The following is a 19,782-nucleotide window of genomic DNA, read 5'->3' on the forward strand; positions in this document are numbered from 1 at the left end:
CATGTCTGTTAGCAGTCTTCCTCGTTACTAGTTTCAGTTTTTCTTAAACAAATGAGGAATTATAAATTGTCTGGTTTGTTAAGATTTTTTTGTGAAGAGTCTTTGTTAATAATTAGTGTAACGGTGTTGTACACCCACGTTTGTGAATCTGTAAGCATTTCGTGGATATTTAAAATTCGACGAATTTAATTAAACTTTTTCTTATTGTATCATTCTTACAATAAAATCTTTTTTTATGAGTATCACTGACCTCCGATTACATTGTACACTCTATATCAACGACATAAACCAGATTGAACTTGTTTCGTTAAACTTCATGACTTGGAACAGGTGACCCTTCATTGATGAAAATCTTATTAGTATGTTCAGTCACATTTCTTTATTTTAATCTGTTATTTCGTTGTGCTGGCGATCCTTTGCAATACAGATAGTCCCACTGAGATCGTGAAACGTCTCTTTGGAGTCGTTTCATAAGACGCTTGTCTCACTGGATTCTGTGCTTCCTGTTCTGTCCACCGCCTGATTGTGGTTTAATTTATTAACTCTCTCAGAAAGACTGAGCAATCAAACTAAGACTTATTAAATGATATTGTGTTTGATTTTTTTGTGTTACGTAGGAAATCATGACCTCTATTAATTACGTTTTTCCCTTCACCCTACTCTGTGTGTGCGTGAATGTGACTGAATGAGTGTTTTTTCGAGTGGTTTCGGGTTTCTTTTGTGGGGGACGCTGAGTTATTTGTCGTCTGCTAAGAGCAGGTGATGTTTCCTTCTCCTTTGGAAGGTAGCAAAAGATGACCAGCTTAGGATCCCAGTACGTGGACAGAGAGGTTTATCCCTTTTAGTCTGAGGTTGATTTGTCCGTCTGGTTGGTGCGCAAGCCTACCCCTCTGGTAGCTTCCGTTGCACCGGTGGTTAGGCGAAGCTCGGTGGAGAAAGGACACTCTGCAGCTAGCGGTGGGTGAATAAAGTTCTTAGCTCCTAGAGAAGGTTTCTGTTGATAGGAAGTAGGTCAAATTACAACTTCCCCATGTTAAACTCATGGAATATTTATGTTCTTCAACTTAACTGAAGCGTGTGTAGTTACGTATTTTAGGAATGTTGGATAATTATTTTGTTAAAAAAAAAACAAAAAACGGGGATGATGGTGGTTGAAATTAAAAGTGCGGAAGTTACTTTGTGCCTTTCGGACGTCATGGTGTGGAATTTCTAGCAGTGAATATGTTTAGGAAAAGCTAGTCAGTATAGCTTCGGGTGAATGTGAGAATAATAGTGTTTTCGAGCGAGTGTGATTTTTATTGTTCTTATTTTTTGTGTTTTTACGTGGAAGATGCTATTGTCTCTTTGTATTCGTCTTGTACCTCGTGTTTGGTAACCGCTGATCCTTCTGGTCTGCTACAGCACTGCAATAGGTTTTCATATTACCAGTTTAATTGTTTCGAGTGTTAAAATTTCACTAAAATATTAGTTTTTCGTGCGCATAGAGGAAATGTTTATAACGGTTTGTTTCTGAACGGACCACGTGTAAGTTGAAACGGTTTGGGGGGTTTCCGCCTTGCCAAGTTAGTTTTATTTCGTGGTGCCAAAATCATTCTGGCATTGCATCATTAAAATTTCTTACATTTGTGCTTGGTTTAATGTCTAATTTCTGAACAGCTAACTCGTAATCAAGTTACCACGTGCTGAAGTTCGGCCGTTCGTAAGCGGCAGGCGCGGTTTCTACTTCGTATATCTACTCTACAAAACGTTGCGAATAAGATATACCTCTTTTCAAGCTAGTGGATGAGCCTAATGGTGGTAGGTACCTCTCTGAACTATTTATGTCGTGGGTATGTAGATGGAATGATTGAATTATTGTGTTCCACTTCCCTCTTGTGTGTTTTTCCTTCTTTGATTGCGCTGTTCTACCGGTTTTGCGAATTATTTAGTTAATTTCTTTTATTCTGGCGCCAGTCATGTGTATTCGTATCATGTGCATCAAATTCAGTCATGAAATAAATGTGCTACGTAAAAGATAAGTTCTACGTCCTTTATCTTTCTCATTGATGCCACTTTTCAAATTAATATTCTATTCCCTGATTGTTTAAAAAGTTAAACTGATTGCTTGTGATGAACAAAAATGGGGGGAAAAATCGAAGTGAACGGTTTAATGTCTCAAAATTAAGGAATTCACATTTAACGAAACAAGCTCATTGATGTACGACGTACAACGTTGTTCATCTTGTTAGTTTCTTTGAAAAATTTGCAGTCTTATAATAAAATTCTTGATTTAACTAAACTGATCATTTACAGTTCGGTCTTTTCTTAATTGTTAGGAAGGGATTCTTGGGCTGGTGGCGACCCTATAATTTTTAAATTTATAATTGTCCTTGTGAGGTGGCTTTACCAGAAACTGCGCACAGGGGTTACATCTCCATTATTCACGGTACGTAATGTATGTCGAGCCATGTCGGGGATCCGTTTACAGCTCTACATACATACTTTGCAATCGGTGTGACGACTTTTCAGTGGAAAGATTTCATTGTTATATTCTCAATGAATGAAACTTTTCAGGTTTCAGTGGAAAGCTTTGATTGTTACATTCTGCATGAATGGTTATGCAGTGAGCAGAGATCTCATTTCAGGACCGCTGGCGAACTCCGGAACGCTCATAGGAAAACTAAAACAATATAAAAAGTGTAAAATGAGCAAGGAAGCTAACATTTCAAAGAGATGCAGATGTTCCGCAATAATGTTCACTTAGGTCCCATTGAAACCTATTTGAAAGTCTCCCGTAGCTCCGCGCGAGATTAGCCGATCGGTCTTGGGCGCTGCAGTCGTGGACTGTGCGGCTGATCCCGGCGGAGGTTCGAGTCCTCCCTCGGGCATGGGTGTGTGTGTTTGTCCTTAGGATAATTTGGGTTAAGTAGTGAGTAAGCTTAGGGACTGATGACCTTAGCAGTTAAGTCCCATAAAATTTCACGCACATTTTGTTTTCTCCCGTAGCGTAAAACTCTCCCCACCGATCGTCTGCATGATAAAGAATCTGGACACGACTATCGACTTGATATAACAAGAAACGTGGTTCATTCGACCAAGCGCCACGGTTCCACTGATCCACGGCCCAATCTCGGCGATTCCGCCCCCACACCAATAGTAATCGACGATGTCGTTGAGTCAACATGTGTACTCCTGTGGAGCCATATCTGCAGCAATGTGCCCTGAACAGTGAGTTCCGCAACACTTCTGCCTGCACCAGCGAGCAGCCCTGGGACGGATCATTGCCTATCCTGCCTTACAGATTTTCCAAGCCCCTGCCGTACATATTCAGTGATGAGATGTGGACATCCAACACCTTGTCACCAATTCGTGGCTTCATCGTCTTTAAGCTGCTATTTAGAGGGTTTCTCAGAAGTGTTACTCCAGATTTCGAGGGGCTGTACCGAATGTCTTGAGAAACAAATGGAGGACAGAAACCCTTGCTCAGAAACGTCATCCAACACCACTACAGATGATCGAAGTTTTAAGGATATGCTCCTGCCACCTTTCTACCCGTTCGGGAGGAAACGTAACTTCGCACGCTGGCTGATCTTCGGTGAAATGTCTCGCAACATTTAATTGTTATTCAGTGATCGCGACTGATTGGAACGATTACCAATGAATAAGATGGAGCTATCTGCTGTGTAGACGGACCTTGACCCGTGTGAATGCGATACTCAGTTGCCTTGGTGGATGATGGTTTCAGACTTGGATTTCCATCTGCAGTTTTATTTTTCCACTGTAGCCGAAAAACACTGGAGATTTTGTAGGGTTTTAGGAGAAAAATGAACTGATGATGGAAACCTGTCTCCTAAACCACCATCCGCCAGGCAACAGAATACGAAATTTCTGGCTGCCAAGGACTTCCTACGTGGCAGTTAGCTCCATCTTCTCCACTGGCGATCGTGGATAACAACAAACATTGTGAGACGTTTTGCCTGAGGTCCGTCAGAGGACAAGGTCACGTTTGCTGCCGAAGGGGTGGGCTAGTGGCAGACGCTGGCACCCATAACTTCGACGATCTGTAGCCCGTTGGGTGACGTTTCCGGATTCCTAACTTCGGTCTGTTCCTTAAAACAGCTCCTAGAAGCTTATCGCAACATTTATGGTGCCCCTCCATATGCTAAAGCCAGTAGCATGTGAACAGCCTACCGGCTTAGCCGTTTCCAAGGCGCTCGTTCCCAGTAGCGGCGGTATAACAGTCGCTTATGTCAGTTGAATATGTGAGCGAAGCAGAGACGAATGAGGAATCAAGTTAGCGACTATGCGGCCTGCAAATGAAGGCATTTTCAGTGCGCATCGTCACTAGCTTGATTTTTCATTCGTCTCTGCTTTGCTAACAAACTACTGTCATTACGGCGTCACATGCCCACAACGCCATCAGCCGTTATTCAATATCGCGGTCGGCAGCTGTCATAAGGTTTCGGCTTACCAGAGTATCGTAAGACTGAATGAGATGTTACGAGGTTAAAAATAACACTGTGCTGTTAGTATGCAGCTTGGTACGAATCGTGACCCAGCCATCCTTTTCCTTATTTTCAAACGTGTGTGAAATCTTATGGGACCTAACTGCTAAGGTCATCAGTCCCTAAGCTTACACACTAATTAACCTAAGTTAACCTAAGGACAAACACACACACCCATGACCGAGGGAGGACTCGAACCTCCGCCGGGACCAGCCGCACAGTCCATGACTGCAGCGCCCTAGACCGCTCGGCTAATCCCGCGAGGCCTTTATTTTCAACTGATGTCAGTCGAAAGGAGAGGACTCCGAATGTTCTCAAAGTATAATTCTGTCTTTGGTAATCTTACAGGCGATAACACGTTAAAAATGATCCAAAAGGACGGCAGTAAACGAAAAATATCTTTATGTGTTACACGACATATCAGCGGAAGGAAGGGAGTAAGGAAAGTTAAATGTACCGTTTACACTGAATCCAGGAAATACGGAGAGGTAGCTCAGAATGAGAAAGATATGGAGGGGACATAATGGTGAGCAGGAGTGTGCTTTGATAGGTGCATGGGCTTCAAGGATTCCAAACTGTTCTTTGACGGCTACAAGAAATGCAAGCGAAACATTTGGATAGTATGTTCTGCTGGATGATAGTGCCATTAGAGAGTCTACTTGTCGGTGGACGAGGTTGTCGTGACCAGCGCACACCTGCCAATAAACATGCCTCACTAGCTTTCAAGTTTATGAGGACGGTCTATTCTACTGTTTGTGACTTCTCTGTCTGAGGAATGTCAGAGGTCTCCTAAGGGATTCATGGACTGTCTCGCGGAAAGAGAAACAGTTTGATGAAAAGCCTCTTAGGGTAGATTGAGTTTCGCAATTGGCAACGTCTTTCTTCGTGCATAGTGCCACCTGTCATACGCATAGTGCGAGAGTTGTACCTAAGTCTATCTGTTGGTAGTAGGCATGTCTAGTAGGCATCTCTATCAGAACAATTCCCGCCTCAACTATGTTTCAATTTCATGTAGCTTGCTATTATGCCTGATCTTTCGCTGGGCCCTATGATTGTGTTTGTTTGGTTTAGTGCTTGTTATATCTTTTTTTATTACTGTTATATATTGAATTGTACTGATCGATGGTAGAAGCAAGTCCATTGAAATTTATGACTGGAAAAGTCATTTTCTTGGTCATAGTACCGCCGCACGAGGTGAGTCGAAAGAAGTAGTTTCCACGTTAGATGCCTTTGTGGAGAATGAAAAACTTAACTGTAGCTCGCTGCTATTCATTAATAAGGTAATCGATAGAACTGCAGCAGCTTTGTATGCAAACAAAAACACTGTTGTGCACATAGGCAAGGAAATTCTCGAGGAAGTGAAGGAAGCTGGAAAAACATCAGAACTCGAATCTCTGAGGAAAAGAACCTTATATGAACAAGGGGGTTACCAATATAGTTTCATCTGCCTGAGATGCGATAAGTCGTCATGTTTACGATTATTATTGCAGAACGGTACCTCCGACGCTCAGAAAGTTATTGATCACACTTATGGAATCAAGTATTGATCAAGGCTGTCGCAGATCGTTAATCACAATTTTGCATGACCTGGGATTTTACTATGGATGTTTCTGTGGGCGTACGCTGTTGATGAACGGGAAGGATATAAATTTTTAAGACGGACCTGCGGCATGAATATCGGCGTCGTAGTGTGGCTTAATGAAGCGTGGTCAATTTTGGTCATGTTTTAAAGCAGGTCTAGACAGACGACAGAACTGAAATGCCAACGCCTTCTAGCAAAGAAAAAAATGTGTGTGTAATCTTATGGGACTTAACTGCTAAGGTCCTCAGTTCTTAAGCTTACACACTACTTAACCTAAATTATCCTGAGGACAAACACACACACCCATGCCCGAGGGAGGACTCGAACTTCCGCCGAGACCAGCCGCACAGTCCATGACTGCAGCTCCTGAGACCGCTCGGCTAATCCCGAGCGGCTCTAGCAAAGAAAGCAGCCTTATTATTCTGCATGCAGGGACATCGCAAGGTCTTCTCCGAATTGGTGTCCTGATTTTTAAATCAAAGAAGACGAGAAATTGTTATGAAGTAATGAATCGTGTTACATTTACCAAGTAACCCGTAGAGTCACTAATTCCAAATCTGCGAAAACCGTCAACAGTTATTTTAGATAATTCTTCTTACCATTCAGTCGACAAGGCACTTACCATGGCAGAAAAGCAGTAGATGATTGATTGGCTTCAGCGTCGTAAAGCCGATGTAAGTGCTATTCGCAGAGAGGCGGACCTCATAAATTAATACATTCCCAAAAAGAACAGTTTGCATCGACGAGCTGGTAAAAATATATGAGCATACAGACGCTAGGCTACCTCGTTACCATAGTCATTTCAACCAAACAGTGCATAGGAAGAGCATTCAAGAAAAACTAGTTTTGAAAATTCATTAATTCATTAAATAACGGCAGTGATAGTGACAGTGAGTGAGTCACTTCAAGCATATGTGATACCGACTATAGTCATGTAAGCAATCTCATTATTGGCGCTGTAGAAATTATGCTGTGACTGATTCAACTAAATGTCTGGAGTGTGCTGTTTACAACCGTATGTAATTACATACCACAATTAGTTTCAAAAGTTCTGAAATTTTAATATGAAAGTCATTATCAACAACTAACTCCAGATTTACCTCAGAAATACTGTCTGTCGTTAATATCACTCTTTGAGATATTATTGCTGCAACACTCAAATACTATTTCTTGTTTCGTTTTTCTTATTTTTTCCCACTACTGATGATATAAAGTAAATTTTCTCACCGCAGTAAGCACGCATAAATATTATTTTTACGTTAGAAATAAGTAGACGGATCAGAAGAATTAATAACAAGATAATCATGAACTTAATGATCTGTTTGTCGTGACGAAATCATAAGTGAGACTACGTAGTATTTCACACGCGAGCGTACATTTGTATGTCACGTTTTCGTGTTATAAAATTCAGATTAACTTCTGGTTGGTAGTCCATGTCTCCACCTGCTCGCGCTGAAGCGCAACTCCTAAAGTAATTCTGAACAGGTTGTAGTAATACTGATGAAAAGGAAAGAGAAGGAGTAGGGAAATACACTATTGGCATATATTCCGATATCATATCGCGAAAGGGGCAACCAAGGTTTACGTCACCAAAATTTTCAGAGCTTGCTTATCAATTAAGAGTTGTATTGAGACGCACATGCTGAGCCGCGCTTCATTTAACGGAATGAGCCCGGCTTTTGCCTTAAGTGATTTGGGGAAACTATGGGAAATATAAATCAGGGTTACCACTATCCTCCCAAGTGTGTATCCATCGGTTGCCAAGGGGCTGCCTTGCTTTGTAGAAAGTTCTAATAGCAGCACAGATAGTTAGACTGCTTCCTCCATTAAATCAAAAAGTCATGACGCCGGAGTCTCTAGATAAACACCCACCGTAAGTAGCCACGTAAACAACCGACTTCCACATCCAAAATGTCGTTGGAGCGGGAGCGACAAGGTGGTGCTTACGCACAAGAGGGACTGTACCTCTGCGGCACTGGTCACAGAACTGTGTAGGCACCTGTAGAACATTATACTGCGCAACAGGAATAGAGCTAAAGCGATGCAGTTAATGAGAAAAGTCGAGGTTCAGTGGGCGCCGAGGGACGAGCAGTGTCGGCCGTTAGCGACGCGGATGGCAGCACTGCAGCTGCCCACAGCCGACAAGTTTGTGGCCTCCTGCAACACTAATACTCCCCACGAGGCGCATCGGGGTCGCCAACTCTGCGCCCAGGTAATGGCGCAGGCTAGGAGCAAGGCTTCCTTTCCAACTTACCCAATGGGAAACCTGTGCTGCTCGCTCGTACATTGTTGTAGTGTAATTTAAGGCAAGCAAGCAACGACTTCCGAGTAACAGCACACTTGATGCAAGCACATATTGTATCTACGGTCGAAGTCAACGGTTTGAAAGTTGGAGATAATAAAGTTACTAGTCAGAATTTTTCTTCGTTTTACTTCTATAAATTTTATTCAAGTACTCATCTGTTTGAATGAAGCAATATGATAGACTAGTCACAAATATGTAATGATATTTAATGCGTGGGAGTAAATTTTCAGGAGCAGGGATGCTCGTAATTCTGTGTTCATAGTGTAACAACTACAAATGTTTTCACAACTGCAGCGCAAAGCTGTAATGCTGATACCACTACTAACAGAAAACAACTTAGAGCAGTACTTGCTCCAGAAATTTGCTATAGATGAATTTGAATAGCACAAAACAGACATTCATGTCAACAACACATTCAGTGTTTAGGTGTGCCTCGTGACTGTGCTGCATTTTGTATTTGCATAAAAAGAGACAGTAACGTAATTCTCATTGTTTCGCTGCACTTATGCAAAATAGTTATTTCGTTTTTAAACTACCACGTGACAGAATATTTTGTTAACGGTCAGTGTAAGTGAGTAGATATTAAATTTTACTGAAATAGCTGTTATAACATGTACTCTATACTAGTGGTACAAATGATACATTCGCAATAAATGCTACTCTGCAGTGAAATTGTGGCGAATACTCGCAAAACAGTCGCCCACTATGTTTGGTAGCCGTCAATGAGTTCACGGGCCAGCCGCCAGAGGCGCTCTTGTTTTGTCACAGATGGCTGTTTTTATTTTGCGGCGCTCCATGGGAGTAGACAGTAGCACCGTTTTTGCTTTATAGAGACACATTGTACCTAGCGTTATTTTACTACCGTATGTAGTTATTGAGGTCTTGCTTATCTTCAACATGTATCTGTAAATGAATGTTTGTTATTCAGAGTTACGTGTGAACAGGTAATTCGTGTCCTACCACGGCTGATCTTCGTGAACACACCCATAAGTAATAGTTCGGACGGATGCTGCCCTAGCTGCTCAGATATTGGTGACTGACGTTACCAGCTGACAGATACTAGAAGAGGGAGGACAAACTGTTGTGACTGACCACAGAATTTTTAAAATACTAAAATACATCGAGGCGCTGTAGGACCGACACAGTCACCACATGCTGTGTGATTACCGCCATCCTGTTCTCACAATTCGGCGCTCTGATTTGTGCAGGTGGAAACTAATTTTCACTACGCAAAAATAACCACAGATTCTACGAAGTTTACTCTAGTGGTCAGTCAGCTCGACAACCACTATGCAGTAGTGAAATACAGTAGTCACAGGAGGAGCACTTGTGTCGGCCTAGCTATCTTCCGGTTCAGGTTAAAGACAAAGCAGAATCTCAGAGAGTGTCCTTGGACACCGTCGCAGATCTAGGTGATAGGCTTCAGGGTTCAATAATGCTGCAATCAATCACTATTTAGTACCGCCGTGAAATAGTGCCTCGTAATCGTTAGTGACGCTGGCGGGTTACTGTTGTCTGTCAGACAAAGTGAACGGTGTGGCTAGTCAAATGAGTGAAATGCTGGCACGATGTATTTATAGCAAGACAGAGATCGTCACCGCGAAAGATCAAGCAGCCGTTCCAGAACTAACTCGTCAGTTCTAAGTGGCGCAGAAGAGTCACAGCATATTCATATCACCGGAAACGCGGGGATCTGGCGCACAAGTACATTTCACTTTGCGCATATCCGAACAGCAATGGCAGACAGACATAGACGCGTTCGACTGACAGACAGTCTCTCGGCGTCTGTATAGGCCTATTAGAGACCGAAAGACTGGACAGAAACTTCTTTTCGGCATGGGCTCAGATTTGTGCATATTCCCACGGACTTGCCTGCCACTAGCTTCTTTCTGCCTTGTTGCTACAATTATCTCATCAATAGCTACTTACGATACAGAACATTTTGAGCTGGACTTTGGGTTGTGTTGTGCCTTTATCTGGACTTTTACTGATGTAGGCCGCGCGGGGTAGCCGCGCGTTCTAGGGCACATTGCCACGGTCCGCGCGGCTCCCCCGTAGGCAGTTCGAGTCCTCCCTCGGGCATGTGTCTGTGTGTTGTCCTTAGCGTAAGTTAGTTTAAATTAGATTAAGTAGTGCGTAAGCTTAGGGACGATGACCTCAGCAGTTGGGTCCCATAATTTCCAATTTCCTTACTGATGTAAATCTAGCGGAGCCTGCAATGGGAGCCGACTTCGTAGTAACGTATGTCGTTAGTGATGTAGCAAAGGTATGGCTCTTCGCAATGTCACCAGACGTTCTACTGCTGGATTTCGGTGGAGTGCAGTGATTCATAGAACAAAGCTAGTGCAGGAGGTAGAAAATAGGTACACCTAGTTGGTCGCCCATTTTCTAGGCATAGTCCGACTACCTAGCACGCCGAAGGACACTATCCATTTTATCAAAACCACTGACAGTATAATGCCTTCATAGATATTTGGCTTCCGATTGTCACGTGATCGCAAAGGCAGAGTTGAACTGAACACGCAGGGTAGGTATAATGTGCCCTTCTTGTAGTCCTTGGTTTTCATCCCGCCATCTGACACCTAAAAAGGGTGGCTTGTGTCGCCCCTGTGGTGATTACCGCGCACTGGATGCGAAAACAGTTCCAGACAGATATCAGTGCCTCTATTAAGGGGCTACAATTGTGCTCTCAGTTGTGCAACTGTGTTTGGCATCCTGCACAGTACAAAGGCTTTTACGTAAATTCCTGTAATTCGTAAGATGATTTTTCGAGCATCTACCTGCTGAGATTTTTCTGAATTTTTGCTACATTTTCCTGTAAACATCGCGCTGACCTTTCGTGCATGCTTTTGTATGTCCATTCTTCGGCTTGGAGGTTCAAGTGGCTTCGCCCGTTCACGTATGTAATAAAATAGATCACCTACAGCCAACATTACGAAGGTACTTATTATGTGGCTACCAGTTAAAGTGCTGCAATTCACCATCTTTAGGCTTTAACTGACGCTGAGGGGGTTAACTACAATCTTGGACACGATTCATAAGAGGCCAACATCTAGGAGCTGGTTTTCGCAGACTAGCTGTAACAACGATGTCGTGTCTCCAACCACAAACTTTCTACTCAGTAGACGGTTGGAGATACAACAGTGTGGCCAACATCTATGAACTGCTTTTCGCAGACTAGTTGTTACAACGATGTCACGGCTCAGTTGATAGTTGATAGTTGGAAACACAACACCTTTGTTACAGGTAGTCTGCGAAAACCAGTTCATAAGTGTTGGCCACTGATGAATCGTGTATACGATTGGAGTTAACCCCCTCAGCGTCAGTTAAAGCCTGAAGATTGTGTACTGCAGCACCGAAACTGGTATCCACTTAATAAATAACGTCGTAAGGGCGGTTGTTCCATTTTATTACATTTCTTACATGTGTTTGAAAAATGAGTATTTTAAGATCCCGTCGACAAGCTCATTAGAGACTGGGCACAAGCTCAAACCAGAGGACACAAAGAGGCACTGACCTTTGCAGCGGAACCATCAGTACTTGTACCCTAAGCAATTTGAAGGCGCCACAGGAAATCTAAACCTCAGTGGTCGAAGCGGAATTTGAATCACGATCCCCGCGGAAGACAATCCCGTGTGCTTAACACTGTGCCTCCTAGCTTGGTGTACCGGTATGCATGCGACAGAATGCTCTACCTAATACGTTCCAAAACGCTCCGGTTCTAGTAGCGACAGAAAGGTGGGGTCACGTATCTTGTAAAGCATGTACGCCAGGAATCATTTGTATATTCAGCAGAACGATGTGCTCAGTTTCACAATCCTACGGTACAAGGTTAAAGTTTGAATATTACTACTTGCTCCTGCTTAGACAAATGAAACAGATCATTTGGTTCTTTTTGCATTTGACTTCATCACTTACAGAGAAACATCCCAAAAGCCGTAAATTCCAAGACAGCTATGCACAGCAAATGGGTGTAATTTTTACGATACCTTCCTCATATCCAGACCTCGAACAACTTTAAAGATATTCGTGATATCTATTCCCGTTTCTGAAGCTCTGAGGTTCAAATTTACCCTACATGTGCACGTAAAATACGCACGTAAAATCCAGTTTGAGGCGGAAACGTAGTTCATAAAATGTCGTATCATGGAGAGATGTGCCGTAAAATGTCTCCGTTATCATCAGAAGGGTTCTGGGAACCTCATGTTACAGTACTGGAGCACATACAAAACTTCCGTGCACTTTAATTCCGCCCTGAGATGCAAAATTAATTGTACTTTATTTCAGTTTCACACTTTACTGACTCATGAAGTTCTTTTCATCTATGTGATATACGGTGATGTGACAGGGAAAAGAATGGAACCAGCCGAATACTGCTTCTACCGGAACACAAAAATTTGTTCCTGTTTAAAACACTCTGACTGAAAAGTGGGGTACCAGCTGCCTCATTCTACCTGCATCAGCACCATTACAAATTTTCTCAATAATTCTGACATACAAACATTTTTCGCGATTTTTACGCTGAGAGAGAAGGAGACAGTGGCAGTGGGAAACAGACGGAAAAGTAATAAATACTGGAAGATAGCAGACAGTGGTTTTGTTATGGAAAGAGCGAAACAGAGAATGTCAGTGTGAGAGAAAGAGAGCGATACTCTGGCAGTGGAATATAACTGACAGCGACAGAGCAGTGCTAGGGAAAGAGTGAAGGAAACAGCGTCAGTGGGACAGGAATGGAAGTGAGTGAAGCCAATGTTAATGACAGACCGAGTCTATGGCAATGACAATGAGGAAGAGCGAGAGTAACAGTGAGAGATGACAGCAGTAGTGGAAAGAAATGAATGAGATAGTAGCAGTGAGAGAGAACAAGAGGACGACAGTGACAGTGGAAGGAGACAGCAGTAGGACGACAGGACGAAGGGGACTGTGGCTGTGGGACAGTGACATATAGGGACAAAGAGATTATGGCAATGAGTTGGGGTAAATCAATGATGAGAATGGGCAAGTGGGAGTGTATGGGTATGAGCGAATTACAGCGATGGACTTGTGGGTGTGAGCGAGTTATAGCTACGGGAGCTTGTGTGAATAAGAGACGAATTGCATGTTAAAAACAGCGCGAATATCTTTGCATGGTAAACTCTTTGGAAAATTTTTTAAATGTGCTGAGGCAGGTAGAATGAGGCAACTTTCTCTTAGAAAGGAGCCTATTCTCCTTTTTTGAGCCCCTATGAGAGTAGTTTTCCGCTGGTAAATTTGATATTCGTATTTCCTTTTAGTGGTACCTGATATGGATACAACACACATCAACATATCCCACTATTAGCTTCGTTTAATAATTAATCATTTTCGCAGACAAATTGCAGTTTGCAAGTGCCCCGCCAATCAGTACAAGTTGGCCACTCTTTTTATGTGCGACTGAACCTATGTAGTAGTGCTTGTTAGTATTGCCGGGCTTTGTTATTCAGAGGTATTTATGTAATGTGAATTGCTCCGTCTATGAATCGTTTATCATGTTGTAAAAGGCTAATACATTTTTAGATTTCGTGAAGTTACAATATATACCAGTGTGCGAGACTGTGAAACCTATCAGAGTAATGGACCTACTCAGACTCCATCACACTCCCTTAAGACTCCATGTTAACTGTAAACTAAGCAACAGAATGGGTATCTTGAAATGCCCTGACAGAATAATAAGGTGCAAAATTGCAATAATCCCACTATACAACTGTCCATTCAATCAATAGAATAAATTACTGAACTGAAAGGAACTAAGTGCTCTTTCAAATAAATATACAAATGAAACGTAAACCGATTATTTATTATACCCTGAAGGGCCAAAGAAACTAGTATAGGAATGCATATTCAAATGCAGAGATATGTAAACAGGAAGAATGCGGCGCTGCGGTTGGCAACGCATGTATAAGAGAACAAGTGACAACTGTTAGCACGGTTAATGGCAGGTTGTCAAGATTTAAGTGAGTTTGAAAGTGGTGTTATAGTCGGCGCACGAGCGATGGGACACAGCATCTCCGAGGTAGCGTCGAAGCGGGAATTTTCCCGTACGACTATTTCGTGAATCTATCATGAATATCAGGAATCCGGTAAAAGACTAAGTTTCCGACATATCTGTGGCCAGAAAAAGATCCTGCGAGAACGGGACCAACGACGACAGAAGAGAACCACTCAACGTGACATAAGCGCAATCCTTTCGCAAATTGCTCCAGATTTCAATGCTGGGCCATCAACAAGTGTCAGCTTGCGAACGATTCAACGAAACATCATCTATATGGGCTTTCGGAGTTGAAGGCCCACTCGTGAAGCCTGGATGACTGGACGACACAAAGCTTTACGACTCCCTGGGCCCGGCAACACGGACATTGGACTGTTGAGAAACATATTGCCTGATCGGAAGAGTCTCGTTTTAAATCGTATCGAGCGGATGGGCGTGTACGGGTATGGAGACAATTTCATGAATCCATGGACCCTGTATGTAAGCAGGGGAGTGTTCAAGCTGGTGGAGGGTTTGTAATGGTGTGGGGCGTGTACAGTTGGAATGTTATGAAATCTCTGATACGTCTAGATAGGACTCTGACTGCTGACATGTACGTAAGCGTCCTGTCTGATCACCTACATCCATTCATGTCCATTGTGGATACCGACGTCCTTGGGCATTTCCAGCAGGACAATGCGACACCCCTCGTCCAGAATTGCTACAGGGTGGCTCCAGGAACACCCTTCTGAGTTTAAACACTTCCACTGGCTATTAGACTCTCTAGACGTGAACATTATTGAGCATTTGTGGGATCCCTTGCAAAATGCTGTTCAGAAGAGGTCTCCACCCCCTCGTACTCTTAAGGATCTATGGACAGCCCTGCAAGATTCATGGTGTCAGTTCCCTCCAGGGATCTTCAGACATTAGTCAGGTCCATGCCACATCATATTTCGGCACTTCTGCGTGCTCGCGGGGACCCTTCACGATATTAGTCAGGTGTACCAGTTTCTTTGGCTCTTTAGTGTATTAAACAATTACAAATATTGGCATCAACATTTTACGGAAAACAAAGTTAAATACTGACGACACTTAACAAGACAGGTAAGCGGAGTGGTGGCTACTGAATCTTAGCTGCGCATTAAATCATTAATCCAACTCAACCCAATGATTAATTTGGAAATTTCAGTGGTCGATTGAATACCACATCACACGACACTATGGCATGGATCAGGTTTAGTTGAGTTGTGGCGACAGCACACTTCCTGTTTAAAAATTGACCCTCATCTAGTGAGCCATGCTGCTGTATAATTTCACCAGTCTGCTGTGACGGTTAAGTCGGAGGACCGTGGTCGTAGTGGGGAATCAGGATCTCGCTCGTCAGGGCTCGAGCACCTCCAAGCGCTATGACGTCCATCCACAATCAAACCAACCTGGCCACAAACGCCAATCAGGAATAATGTTACTCTTTTCGGCCAATAGACAATGCCATGTTAAATAAATTACCACTTTGGAGTGTCGTCAGTCATGGGTAAATCGGAGCACTTATTCCCCGCTAGTTTTTCCCAGAAATTCCCGTCTGATACCAGGCGGATATGGATGAATTAGAGGGTTGTTTAACACTTCCGAATTTCCAGAGGTCCCTGTTCTCACCTTTGTTTGCCCCAACATTCCAACACTTGTACTTTCCCGCCATAAACTGTGGTGTCCCAGCCGGCCGCGGTGGCAGAGCGGTTCTAGGCGCTTCAGTCCGGAATCGCGCGACTGCTACCCTCGCAGATTCAATCCTGCCTCGGGCATGGATGTGTGTGATGTCCTTAGGTTAGTTAGGTTTAAGTAGTTCTAAGTTCTAGGAGACTGATGACCTCAGATGTTAAGTCCCATAGTGCTCACAGCCATTTGAACCATTTTTTTGTGGTGTCCCAGCAAGCAATTGAACTGTTGCCCTCGGCCATATCGACAAGCGAGTCGTACCACAGGGCGCTAACCCCGACTCTGTGAGAAGGACCGGTAAGTTTCGTGAGTTTCCACCGGTGGCCACTTGACAAGTGCAAGCCAGCACAGAGCTTTGAGTGCCCACGACACACCTGCCACATTCAGAGCAGTGTGTGGGCTGCGCATTTCTCACTATTAGAACTATTAGCTACTTCACCAATGTCCACTGAAATTTTATAAAATATATTTCTCCTTTATAAATCAACGTAATGAGACTTTGAGTAGATGCAACTTAAGTGTCCTGCCTATTGCCAGTTGTGACAAGAGTCAGATAAATGTTGTGTAAATGGAACAGTATAGGCAATAGTGTCGTCTGCGAAAAGTCTGTATTCCCAAGTAATACTGTTTTATCTTAGGATGTCTTTAAGTTCACTTTAACGTACAGCGTTGAGTCCGTGAGACGATCTCATTCCACTGGAAAACTTGGCTTGTTATTCTATGCAATTATATTTTCCTGAGAATTAGTGTTCTAGGAATCTATTCCGTTTGCAACAGAGAATTTAGAGTGCTTTGTAAAACTCATCTAAAAGCAGGTATAAATATTTATGTCTACAGACTAGATAATATTTCATACTCATTTTGACCTTTTGAATCTTTATAATCACTTCTGTGTGGATACTGACCTAAAGAACGAACAGTGATCACCGTGAATGTTGCAGATGGAATATAAATCTTAGTAATGAAATAAACAGCTTTAGGCTGTTAGCCACGAGTGGAATGGCACCCAGTGTGATAAAGGACGGGAACCATTTCTTTTACAATTGTTTTTCCGTTTTTGCTGTAGAGGGGCAATAGGGCTGTCGTTATATGTGGGTGTGAAAGTATTTCGATGTTATTTTAACGAGAGTCAACGAAGTTACGGCATGACATTGCCGTATCGAGAACGCGTTGGTTTGTTAAATTTACGACGAGGGTCAACGATATTAAATCTGATTGTAAAAGCACTCTATCTCTCTTTTACTCTCTCTGAAAGCTTAAAAAAGTAAATATAGTGACAGCTGCAGAAGAAAAGTGGAGAAAAATGAAAACAAAGGCCGATGCGACAGATAGAACGAAAAATACGAACATGAGAAACAGCTAGTACCATGGACTGGGAATGTTACGAGCGAGTCATTTACATATGGATGCAGCGAATTTAGCACACAACCAATATCGTAATGCAAAGCGTAGGCTTTTACATTTCCCTAAATTGTCTGAATTGTATCGTCACAAATGCGTGCAGCATTGGCAGCGACTTGATTGATAAATTCGATATCTAACAGGCATTTCGTTACAGAACAACTCAGAACAGTGAATGCCTTTTAAATATTTAAGCAAGCGTCTATCAGCTTCACCATGTTGCTTATATCATAGCAAACTGTGAAAGTATTAAAAGCGTGTTACGAATAATGTCCCTAAGGAGACATAGGATGTACTTCCATTTTGAAGACAACTTTAGGCGTAGCGCCGTATACCGATCCTGCCTTGGAGGCGGTTAAGTGGGAGATGTGTCTCAGAGCTGGATAGTGACAGATGGTGACGCGAGACTGGACGCGCACGTAGTTTATGTATCAGCCGATACAGTATTGGATAGGGGACTGTGATTTAGTTTCGATTGTGCCCACTAGAGTGCACTAAAGTAATAGAATGTTTTTCATAAACTGTTCTAGTACTTTCATAAAGTGTTATTATGTCTTTTTGTGTATGTAAAATGTTCTAAATATGTTTTAGCAGTATCAATGATGCGTGAGTGTGGTTTAAGGTTTATATGAAGATAATTGTTTAACGAGTTATGTACTGAGATTTAGTGTGGGAACATTTCGAAGAAGTATGGATGTGGACAAAGGGGATTTTTGTAGAATAGATCTGTAAAGTAAGTTTATGGTGAAGGGAAAGTTAATTCAGGTATAAATAACAATAGTAAATAACTTTATGCATAAACAAAACTTCAGCATATTAGATTATTACGTCGGTAAAAAGTGCAGTCGTTAGGTTTACTATTTTGCGATTGGTTATTGATGAAAAGCGAGGACTGACGCGGGAGAATGTTGTTTTGCTATTGGCTGTTGAGTAAACTGACCAATGGTAAACCAATATTCTTCGCGCACCTTTCTCTGCTGATAGAGAAGATTTATTAGAGTATTCTAGAGTGGAGTCGGAGCCTAGCCATGAAAGAGATCGGACGTGTGTAGTAGTAGTTCCGATGGAAATGATAAGTTGCCGGATCTAGCAGTGTTTCATACATCTAAAGTGTAAAGTGACGGCATAATTATTCCGATGGGTGTGTAAAAATTTCGGAATTTTTAAGCGAATTTTGTGACGAGAAAATACATATATTCCGCGTGGCGTATTGAGCAGATCGGTGGCTAAAAACTGTGACTGCATTAGGTACCGACAGACTTAATATTTGGCGAGCATTCTCAATCAAAAACAATCCGTATTTCTGTAGCTATTACGTTTTCGGGAAATGCAACACCATAAACTTGCTAACGTGAGTGAAAGGGATTGTTAGTGACTGTGTTAAGACTATCACGGGCTTGGCAGTGATACTTGTTCACCTAAGTGTCAGAATATATTAATTAAGGACAAAATTTCCGACCTTTCATTTCGTGTGAAGACTTTCTCACGAAACGTAGATTAGTGACTTTAATTGCAGCCTGGTTCACGTCGAAGTACAGTAGGTTTCGCTCGGCTTCCCTACTGATGATATGCTGAGACAATGTTTACAGGTAGGTGCAGGTTCGTCGTAAAGGGACAGAAGGAACCGCGCCGCCGCAAACTGCGTTCGAAAATATTCAAATTTAACAGTCAGCTGTCCAGAAAAGAGTAACTGAATTCCGATGTATGCTGTAAGTACACTGAAAAAAAGAAAAAGTTTCTGTTTTTTTTTCCAATTTGAAAAAAATCCTTGATGTGAACCACAGTCTGGGCCGAAACCAGGACTGGAAATAAGGAGAAAACATTATCTGTTATACTAAATTTGACTTTTACCTGGGACCCAGAATAGTTTTTAAAAAGAGAAAGAATACATTGGTTTTTCACAATTCACAGCAGAAATATTTAACGTCCATTTTAAAGTACCTGATGCAGCTGAATGTCAAGTCGTCTCAAACAGCGATTGAAGGAAGCTAAGCATCTGTTACGACACAAACAAAACATTAAGTCAGACAAGTGACTGAAAAACGAGAAAAGAGCGATCTAATCTCAGTATTTAAGTACATTGCAGAAAATAGTGAAAATCTGTCTCATTGATACGGTACGCAATAATAGGAACGCATATGACACATAAGTGAAGGCCGAGAAGATATCAGCGCGGCAGAACTACACAGTTCACGGATAAGACTTGTGAAAAATTTACGGGACGCTTGAGTAATAATGTTAAAACAGATGAAATATTCTCACAGAGAGGGTGTAGATATCGCTACAGTTGGCCAGAATTTGGATCTAAAAT

This window comes from Schistocerca serialis, chromosome 1 (genome assembly GCF_023864345.2).
Source record: "Schistocerca serialis cubense isolate TAMUIC-IGC-003099 chromosome 1, iqSchSeri2.2, whole genome shotgun sequence".
Classification (NCBI taxonomy): domain Eukaryota; kingdom Metazoa; phylum Arthropoda; class Insecta; order Orthoptera; family Acrididae; genus Schistocerca; species Schistocerca serialis.